The sequence below is a fragment of the Rhyacophila brunnea genome, unplaced genomic scaffold (genome assembly GCF_057557595.1).
Source record: "Rhyacophila brunnea isolate RB1 unplaced genomic scaffold, BYU_Rbru_1.0 scaffold_5, whole genome shotgun sequence".
NCBI classification, from domain to species: domain Eukaryota; kingdom Metazoa; phylum Arthropoda; class Insecta; order Trichoptera; family Rhyacophilidae; genus Rhyacophila; species Rhyacophila brunnea.
In genome coordinates, this window is record NW_028233170.1 from 33850781 (window position 1) to 33862432 (window position 11652).

An 11652-nucleotide genomic window follows, 5' to 3' on the forward strand; every position below is an offset into this window, starting at 1 on the left:
AGCGCAAGTCAAAGAGTCAACAGGTGTTCAGTGTTCACACCTGAGGCTAAATTTACTGTCGGAATAGGCTATTATTGCTTGTAAATTATTTTCTCACTTATAAAACGAACGAGGAACCAAAAAATCTAATAAAATATTTTATTTATGTAAAAAGAAATTTTGAATATTACGACTGGCGATGCTGGTAGCTCTGTTGGCCTGCTATATAGTAAAATATAGAAATATCCCATAGGCGATTTTACTTAGTAATAATATGTCATTTTTTAGTCTTAACTATAAAATTTTATTAGTATAAGTTTAAAAATTACAATTTAGTAGATCGATTGTTCGCTCGCGCTTGGCAGAGCCCTAATTGGGCGAATTCCACGTCTGGAAAATTCACATGTTGTTTTTGATGTTAGGATATATTATAACAGGTTACATGTAAATTGTACGTAAAACATTTTACCGTGGCACAGTTCGCCGTGAGCTTTCTATCTGAAAGAGATGACCATATACTATACGGTCTCCAATTTCATTAGATTCAATATGAACATTAATTCAATTTTTATAGCTGATTTTGGCAAAATTCATGAATTCAAGAATGAAAACCAAACTTAACCTAACGTAACAAATAATCCAGTATATCGGCTATTTTCAAAATTGGTTTGCTGCTGGCTTCCTGTAAAGTGCAAAGTGTAAACCGACAAGAACCGTGTTTTATTTAGAGATGGATTTTATGTCAGTATTATACGACCCAAAGAGGTTGGACGGTCCTTAATAAACGGCCATATATTTCCGATAGAACATTTCACGGTATACATAATATAACATCTACACATACATTTAAAATGATTTATAGTAAATATATATAAAAAACAACATAGTAACAATGTCCACAAAAAATGTAATACGAGTACCTAGGTCTACGTGGGCACAATGTAGGGGTTTTCCTTTATCAACGAATTAAGAGTCTTTTTTTAACTGAGCAGCCAATTGGAAATTTTACCTTTATTGTCATACTCGAGATCCCTTTTTAGCTTTTCCAACCTGTCAAAAAAAACTTCAGAACAGAATCTGATCTGAAAGCATTTTTACATATTTCGAGATTTTTCTGAGATTTAAATATAACATTATGTTAACACGTTTTTATATGAAAACATGTATAAAGTAAATACCAAAATATTGGGATTTAAATACTTTCAATCTCAGAATTTTTGGAATCAAGAAATCATTGATTTACAAACCCTACTAAAACTTTGCGATTTTTCCTAGTTATACGAGGTGTAAATGCGAACTATTCCATTCTTGGTAATGTTGACCTGTGTGACTATCTTATAAATCAGAAATATCAGTTGTTTGTTCTATCCCAAGATACAGAATTAATCTGCCATTTGTAATTTCAATTGGGTGGGCAATAACAGCTAGGTTCAACGAAATCCTTGCGTACATTGATCTATTCAACCGACGTGAGGATAGGTTTAGGTGGACGTTGATTTATACATTCTTAAATAGGGTCAACTTAAGTCATTTGGCATACTTCGATGTATTTCGTGATTTTTGTATTTACTCATTATACCAGGGAATACAGAATTAATGAGAACTGAAATACCTAACGGATGTGGAGTAACAGGCAACCGATTTCTAGTGTGGAAAAATATGGTATAAACTTAAACACGTGTGAAGAATACGTCGTTCTAAGCTTGTCCTTCGTTCTGACTACTATTGGTTTATGCATTGACTATCATTCAATATTAGTGTATTTGAAGGTTGCAACACACACTATTGCAAGTATATAATATTGTGTGTTTCATTTTCGCAGGACACTCACTCTTTCAAAAGCCTGTTTCAAAATGTGGTGTATTGGGAGCAATTACATTATTAATGGACAACGCACTCAGTATAGTAGCTAGCAAGTAAATTCGCGCATAGCGACATTCGAACATGTATAGGTAGACGTCACGCAATTTCCATTATGCGATATCACGCATCGGGTAATTATAGCAATATCACCTTTATTGTAATGGGCGTAATGGCGTTAGAACAGTGTTTCTAGTGTCAATGTTAATTTGAGCGAACCCGTTCGAACCGAACCATTCGGCAGACCCGACAAAAAGCATCGGGAATTTATAGCAATATCACCTTTATTGTAATGGCGTTAGAACAGATTATGCCATTAGGCAGACCCGACCAAAAAGTGAGTGTCATTTTTTTCCAGATGCTTCGTCCATATTAATGTCATTGATTGGGAGCTTATCTGAATTCTATTTATTAATCTGTTCTGTCAATTATAATTAGGTACATATTATTCTCTTTATACTGTTTTTTCTAATACTTCTGCTATTTCTTTGTTTTTTCATAGCATACTGTGAACGTCTTGAATTTGCATTTTGTATAATTACCTAATATATACCTATAAATAAATTTTAATTTAAAAAAAATACTTGGAAATATTGCAATAATATATTTTCTTATATTATCCCATGGATGGCTATAATATTTATCTATTTTTATTTTTTCAAGCAAATATATTAATTAAGTATATCTTTTATACAGTTATTATATTTTTGATATTATATTGAATATTGTGTTGGTGGGTTAATGCAATTGACCTCAACAAAATAATTGATATTTCAAAGGTTTACGGTGTAAAGGAAACGTAATTTATCAGCCAAATTGAATTTCTCATCGCATCAAAGGCGTCAAAATGTATAAAAAAAATGTTAAAGACAACGAAGACTATTATTTTGAACGCATGGAGACAAGAAGAAACGTGAGTAAAGTACTGATTAAAATGTTCATCCAGGTGAGGACGACTCGTTAAAAGTGGTCGGTAGCTATAATATTAATATTCTTTAAAAGTTCGTGAAAAAATATGTTTTCATGCCACCGCAACTATTAATGTGTGGAGCCATAGAAGTATTAAATAAAATAGGGGCAAGGAATCGACTTTCTCATACAACTGAATGAAGCAGGCCAACAATAGCCGACAACTTACGAGGAATAGCGACGCGATAAAAAAAAAATCAGGGGATCACGGAGGATTTACTTTGGTCATTATAACGTACCCATATAATATGATGTTAACGTGGAAATTTTGCCAAAAATTTATTGCCTGCTTCACCATACTTTCATATAACCTGTCGCCCCTAGTGTAGAGCTTTTGAGGGTTCTATTTTAAAAATAACTTTTGTAAAAAATAACATAATAAAGGTGAAATCGAGTGGGTTTCGAACTGACATAATATTTCACTCTTTGTGTAAGTGCTCTTATCCGATGTTTTTCAATTTTTTGGCAATTAATTAGGATAACGACGGCGTCGGTCAAAATACCGGAGTGTCGAAAGTTTCAAAAAGAGTATATGCCTCAGTACTTTGCACTCGGGCTCTAGGATGAAAATGATGTAATATATTCCAAAAATACATTTTTTTTAAATATATATATATATATATTAATACAAGCGAATATCATTTGATTTACTTTTATGCGAGGTAATCAAGCAAAGAGGCGTATCAGTGTAGTAAAAAGTGCAAAGTTATAAAACGTATACTTACTCTACCTGAGGGTTCACTGTACACGCCACGGGAGATGACACTTCGCAAAGAGAGGTCGCTATCCAAATGGCTGGAGCAACATTCAACACTATGTGGAGTGTCACGACTATACTCTTTCTGAAAGATTAAAAAAAATCACCGAGAAATTTCATTGTAGGTATTATGTACAAAAAGCGACGTACTATAGTTATACGCTTGTATAGTAAATTAAAAACTGTTTATGTTATCAAAAAAGGCTAGATTTAACACCATATCCAAGATGCGTGTTATTAAATTGTCCTCCACCCGCCACAAAAAATAAAAACAATTAATTATATTGCAGACATTTCTTTGAAATGTACTCCACCATAACATTTTATGTCAGTACAGCAGTGATTTTTATTTATTTATTATTCATTCCTGAATAATGCGGCAAAAATTTAGTAAACAAATAAGGAGTAAAAAATTCTTGAATTAAATATGAAGACTGTCAATTTTTCACGCATAAAGATACCTAAGTAAATAAGTACATAAATAATTTAAAGAGAGAACTCACTTGTCATAAATCGCCTAACCAAACACCTACACGCACTGCATGGCGTTTGTATTATTTTTAATACAAAACCGCAAAAGGCGTTAGGATGGCATCATCATGATGATATTAATTTTAATTTATTTGGTGCCTGAATGTATCTATCATACGTGAAAAATAATATTTCAAATAATTATTATTAACATCAATCCTTAAATGGTAACCCGTGTTTGTTTACCCAGAACAGAACATGGTAATTGCCGGAAGATGTGGAATTAAATTAACATTTTTCTTATGCTATTGTATTTTTTTATAACTGTATCAAATGGCGCTTGATTTTTTAAGTGTGGGTACAATTGTGTCATTTCATAAATTAAAAATAATAATATAGAACCATAAAAAGACTAGTAAATTTCTGTATTGACATGTTTTATATTTTTTTTATTGTCGTAGCAACCTGTGTGGGATTTTTGTCTCCACCGCATTCATATCCTGTTTGAGTTTGGTATAGAGATGTCACAAAGGTGGCCTCTCTCACGAGGACTGAACGTTATCTTCTCATTAAATAACTTACACATTTTTTATACCAAAAATTAATTATTGTACAATTATTTAAGTTGTTGATTTCGAAATATTTTTTTTTTTTTCAACATTTTGACGATATTCATGATATTTTTTGACTACATATACCAATTTGATAGTTTCGTCTTGACGTTACCAGAAAACAACGCACTTGCAACAATTCACCTCGAGTAGGTAAATTGGTCAATACTAGTGGTGGAATGGTGAGGTGTGTATATAGGGGCGCGTACTTCTATCGAACCGTTATTTATCTCAATTGCTTATTTATTTATATAATTTCATATGCTCTCATTGTGTTTACCTATTAATTTACTTTTATCATTTTTTAATCTACCGACATTTCAAATGAGGGTAATTAGTTACCAGGGAGGTTTGGGGAGGTCCAGTCCAGGGGTGATTGTCTAGACACCGTCTGCATCGTATGTAGTTGAGTCGGAATAATTCATTGGCGCATAAAACCTACTAAGTAACCAAGTAACGTAGATTTTGAATATTGTTTATATTAAAATTCTTCGCCTATAATTTATATGGTAAGTTGTGATCAATATTGATCAATATTGAATATGAATCGCTGCTTAATCACGAAAAATTTATTCTAGAAGCATGAATGAAAGATATCGTAAGAATTCAAACGCTCTACAAATCTCATTCACAATATCTCGTTTGGAAAATAAACCAAATAAATAGGTACTCCATTCAATACAAATCAGTGGCTTACCTGGTGGATAATAGAAATAATCAGATAATAATATTATATTGAAACGTTTTGTGAAAAAAAACGTTACGTATTGTGAATTAATTTCACACGTCGTAGTGAATTTATTTTAATTAAAAGAATATAATATAAATTAATTGATCGATAATCATGCTTGATGAGATAAAATGTAACTGGAAAAGCGCGATTGTAAAAACGAGGAGCTTTAAAACCATCATTGGATGTCTTCAGCTATACGAGTATACGAGACATGAACAATTCACTATCATTCTACTAAACTCTAAAGATAACTATTTACTTTATATACCTAGTTCGGGTAGGTAGGTAATATGAGCGAGCTGAAGGGGCCGGGTGAAATAAGCCGATACGACAGGAACGATGTAAGAACTTTCAGCTATAATGACCATAGACAAAATACAAAAGATCTGCTTCTTTTTACTCACTGGAAGAAATGATACATATCCCTCACAACTTATGGTGTTCATTACACAGTGGTGGCACTACAGTAATTTTATCACGATGGCTGTTAATAATGCACATTTTATATTTAAACCATGTCTGATCCTAAAGAAGATCACATCTACAGATTGGAGGTTGTTTTTTTTTAACAGAGTTTTATTTTTACGATAAATGAATATTAGATACTTTGTCAGCTGAATGCAGAACTATTCTAACTCACATCGCAAGACTGTCTTGCTCGATATATTATGGAATTACTCTGGTCCAATCACACACAACGCGTGAATTTTCCAGACCCGGGATTCGAACCCGGGATCCACGACATTATAACCCGATGCGGTAGCCACTCGGTTATCATAGCTATAATAACTGTATTAAAATACATGAAAATTATAATTTAAAAAATATGACTCCATCTGTGTTCCAATTATGCCACCAACCATCAAGTATTTATTTAGGTAGGTACCTAGAGCATACGTTTTATAAGTTTGCAATTTTTTGCACTCTTTACTATACTGATACGCCTCTTTGCCTGATTACCTCGCATAAAATTATATTAAATGATATTTACTTGTATCAATATATTATGTAGTAATAAGTAAATAGACAGATAATATTATAAGTAAAAAATATATTTTTAGAATATAATAGTACTTATATCATTTTCATCCTAGAGCCGGAGTGCCAAGTTGCATAGCATATACTTACTCTACACCTGCAGTATTAACAATTCGCTAAGAAACTAAATAAAATTCTTACCTATCATGAAACATAATAAATATATTATATTTTATATGAAAAATTTATTTCGAAAAAATAATATATATTTGTATTATCATAGTTAAAACTATAACATTTGAATACAATTAATCCACCCGTCACTGATTGCGGATTAAAAATACCTATGCCATTTAATTTTTCCATATAAATCGAAACAGTTATAATAGGAGGTATCGTTCTGAACTGGGTTATTTTAATACCTGAGCGAGCGAGCGGCCTTGCAAGGTTGTCTTGCGAACTGAGAGCGAGATGCAGAGGCTCACCTGTTAGTTACCGCATGGCCATATTACAAGATACAACCTGCGCGCCGTTTTCAATTTCTCAATGTTGCTCGCTGCAGCTAATTGATACAATAATATCTACGTTTATATTTAAGTAAGTATACATTCTCAATACATTTAAAAAAATCTAAATCGAAAATAATACATTTCAAGTGATTGGACCAAGAACATAAGTGTGAACTGTGAAAAGATTTTTAATTGAATTGTCAGCTAAAGTGTCATGGTTGGCGTTCTTCGCTAATTCTCACTTCAGACTAAGTGGAGTGGAATTTTTTAATAATCAATTGGATTGCACTGTTAATGATTAATACTAGCACACTTGTGAATTATAATGATTTTTAATCATTTTGGACTCGCTGGCAATCGGAGAGCGAAAGTCGAGCCGTGAACACGTCAATTTGTTTCGTGATGGCGACGGGTGTATTAATTCTCAAATCCTGTAGAGATGACTAAAAAAAGTTACCCATTTACTTGAAAAAGAAAATATGTCAAAGAATACTTTATTATTGTTACTAATAGAACAATAACCAGAACATTAAATGGACGCATGTTCAATTTTTATGACAAATTATGTTTTGTTCTGCACCCGTCGCTTGCACAATCTCCGCGTCGCGTAGTCACGATCGTTTTAGACCGTGCCCCAGCTGAAGTATAGCCTTAATTATTAAAACAAATCGTTTCAGGCGAGTAAAGATTCGTTAATAATTAACAAACTTCTATTTAATCAAACTATCATGTCGGTATGCACTATTACCAGATCGGGGAAACTTACGATATGTAGATATTATTTATGTGGTTTCTATCTTAAAATACCATATTTTTTTTAAATACGGAATCGTGATGAATTGCGTTCATCATGTTTAAGAATTACACACCCATTTTATACAAGTTCGTATTACGAAAAACCGGTTCATTCAGACACTATTAATTATTTATTGTAGCAAATATAATATTAATGAATAAACCACGTTTTTAGACGATATATTGCAATTTAATATCGCTAATGTCATTAGTATTATATATATACTAATACAATCAGCAGTTTTGCTCAATTAATTGACTTTAATGTTTAAAAATATTTGTATTTCAATTGAACCGTTCTTACGGATAAAATACGTCTACACGAGGACTGCCGACTTCGGATTGGAATCGGATTGGTCGCTGTAATATTACACCAACAGGTAGTCTCAACTCTGAGCCCCGCTAATAACAATAATATAACACAAAGTCAGGTAGCGGCATTTATTACTAACGACCTAAACGCCCCGTAAAAGAATTGTGATGGGAAACTCCTCGAATTTAGATTGAAATTTGATAATGATTGTACTAGCGCCCAGACCAACGCCTTCTCGGACGAAAACATGTTAATAGGAACGTCTTTACAAGAATTAAAGACGATACACTATTTTCAGGTAAGATAATGGACTGAATTATTAATTAACAATATTATAGTATTTTGTCGATTGTTCTCGTAGTAGGCATATGTGGATTACGGTACGCGGATGCTCTGAACTTCTGATTTTTACCCCTTTACGACAGAAATCGATCACAAAACGACGTTTAGATTTTTTAATTATATATAAAAAGTAAAATTTTAGTTTTATTGTACAATTTGTTTAATCATATTGTATTTCTTTCATTTGTATTTTATGTCAGGCTTTGAGGAAGAAATTTAGGAATACTAAAAATATTATAATAATATAGTATAATATAGTGCTGTGCTGCAATGGTATTTTACACTTTAAAACCCCAATTGAAAAGAATGTACACATATTTTCAGACGAACTATTTGGTTAAGCCTCATTCACACCTAGGACAATTGGTACTGATGGTATGCACCAAAGGTCAGTACCTACCTACTGACATCTTTTGAAGATTCTAAACTGATATACAATAAGAGCTATGTTTTGACAGCACATCTCTTTCTTGGCTGTGTTAACTTTTAGAGCGAGATAGGCAGTTTTTACAGTTTAGATGGCTATTGTAAAAATTATAATACCTCAATACATAATTATGATAAATTACCCTCGATAGCCGCTGATGGCGGCCGATGGCAGCCTTGTGTATAGAATAGACGTGCTGAAAGCCAGTGTATTGCGGGTCGCGGGTGCAAATGACGCATGCCGAACGAAATATAATTTGTCATATAAATCCAACATGCGTCCATTCAATGTTCTGTTTATTGTTATATTAATAACAATAATAATGTATTCATTGACGTGTTTTCTTTTTCAAGTAAATGGGTAACGTTTTTAGTCATCTTTACACAATTTAAGAATTAATACCCCCGTCGCCACCACGAAACAAATTAACGTATTTACACCTCGACGTTCGCTCTCAGACTGCCAGCGAGTCCAAAATTTCGACGCGCCTGTAGTTGAAAATTATTTGCCGTTTCACTGAAGTATCGCCTTAATATTGACTTTCAGTTTTTTGGTTTTACGAATTTCAAGTTTCTCTTATGAATAAACGGGATAGATAAATTCGATGTGAAAAATATGACAATTTAATTACAAAATCTGTACTAAACTCTATTTGTAGGTAAACTACCTTTATTTACTGCATAACATGTTTGTGTTATTATAATGTATCTACAACACCAAATAAGCTAATTCCAAGTGTTTTTACTTTATTAAACCATGTTGGTTTGTAGGTAACTGGTTACAGTACAGAACAGAGTGATAAGTGTTATATTATTAAGATCAAATGAACTGGTTTAATGTACAAATGCAGTGTTCATTATATATAAAATATCTATTTATAAACATGTCGGAAGTATTACAAATTTAATCTTTGCTAACTGTGATTTCGCATTATTAATCGGGTTTTGTTTCCATATGAATGTGAATCCAAATCATGTACATACCGGAGGTAGTCAAAGTAAGATGCCAATGTTACTTCCGTTACTGATAACTTATCTACATATTATATTTAGGTAAATATGTACATCAATAGACTATTATACTTTATGCTAAGTGCACAATATCGAAAAGTTTTCATGCCTCACGGATTTAAAAAATATATCTTCTTCTTATGTCGTAGATCTTTTCTGAGGGCGGAATGAAGAATCCAATATTTCTATCTTAAGGATAAGTTACCGAAAAAGATGACTTAACTATACTGATTATAGAGTTATGGAATCCTTAACCATAGACTACTTTTGTTATGAACACGCCCCCTTCTGTATTACCATTTACCACTGACAGCTTCTGTTAAAATAAATTCGCGTGTCTCTAAAACAGTCCATACACTCAAATTCATTCATAGTATTAATTCGTTTGGTATGTACATGCAGAATATTATTTTACCTTTTATACGGCAGTCCGTAGAAATACAAGATGGCAGACAGAATGACACTTGACACTAGTGTTACCATGTTAAAAAAATATCTTGCGGTGCCTGCGAAATCCCGTATAATGACTGATAACGGGAACATAAGAGTATTATAATTAAATATTAATATGTATTTATAGTTATTGCATTTATAAAGTGCAGTTGTCATATTTTTGTCATCGTTTAACAATTATAAAATAATTTACCTAAACTACACTAAAGAGAATTTTTAAATATGGTATTATTTTCAATAGAATAAACGAACGAAGCTTTAAGACGAGGTGAACCATAGACAACCTGATCTTAACTAAGGACAATGTTTCTGCATAGTGTTTTCTGCTAAGGAAATTTTAATTATGACAAATGTTTCTGCATTCCGCATTCTACAGAGATTGAATGTTGAGCTCAACCCAGTACTTGAAATTTAGCCAAGACCTTATTTTTCTTTCGGATTCTCCGTTACTGTAAACCTTCCCTTGAATGATAAGACGCAAAAGTAGATATCTTTCGGGATGATGTCGCCGAAGTGTACTAACTCTCTAGTTTTTACTTTTCTGAGTATTTCTTTGGTTTTTTTATCCTCGACATTCGTAACTGGGTCATTCTAGTCGATACGAAGCATGCGGCTGTACATCTATATTTTGAAGTCTTCGAGTTGTTTAGCGTTGTTTCTGTAAGTGTTTACGTTTCCACTTTGTATAGTAGGACCTACGACCAATATGACATAGGATCCTACCAATTTTTTTCAACCATGTGAAAGCACCTCTCTCCTTCTCAACTCGACATTTCAGTTTAATGGTATTGTCCCAGTTATCATCCAGAGTGTAACCTATTACCTAAGAACATCTATAAATAAATAAAACTATAATTTCGTTGTTAGTAGGTATCTAGCTAAATACCAGCATACTGACGAATCTCTCTTCCTCATAGAGTTGCGTATTCCCAGACAGCATCTCACCGTCACCCGGGACATTCCCAGGCCTATAAATTCCAGAGCACTCTCGTTATATATTGCGCCTCGTGATACGGTTGTTTAAGACTGTATGTGGTAAGGGGTATCTTTCTATATTTATGGGTATATTTCTAATGATACGTTAATGCAACAACTGTATGGTACAAATATGCATAGTTTTTCATAAGAAAGGAAATATTTAAATACTTCCCTATCTCAATATCATACCCATCACATTATCATTTAAAAATAATAATTTTCTCAATATTTTGGATCCAACAGAAACGTTTGGGAACCACTTCAATTATTATCAATTTATTATTTCCCATGGAATTGTATTACAAAAGTCTTGCTTTTATAATAATTATATTATTGTGAACATTATTGCGGGGGGAAATGGGTCGCGGAGATCTCACGTCACAGTTTGTATGAAGAAAGCATTTCCTCATTCTTCCGGCTTCACAGAGACGAATTTGTAGGTAAATTTCCCCAACAGGAAAGTGATT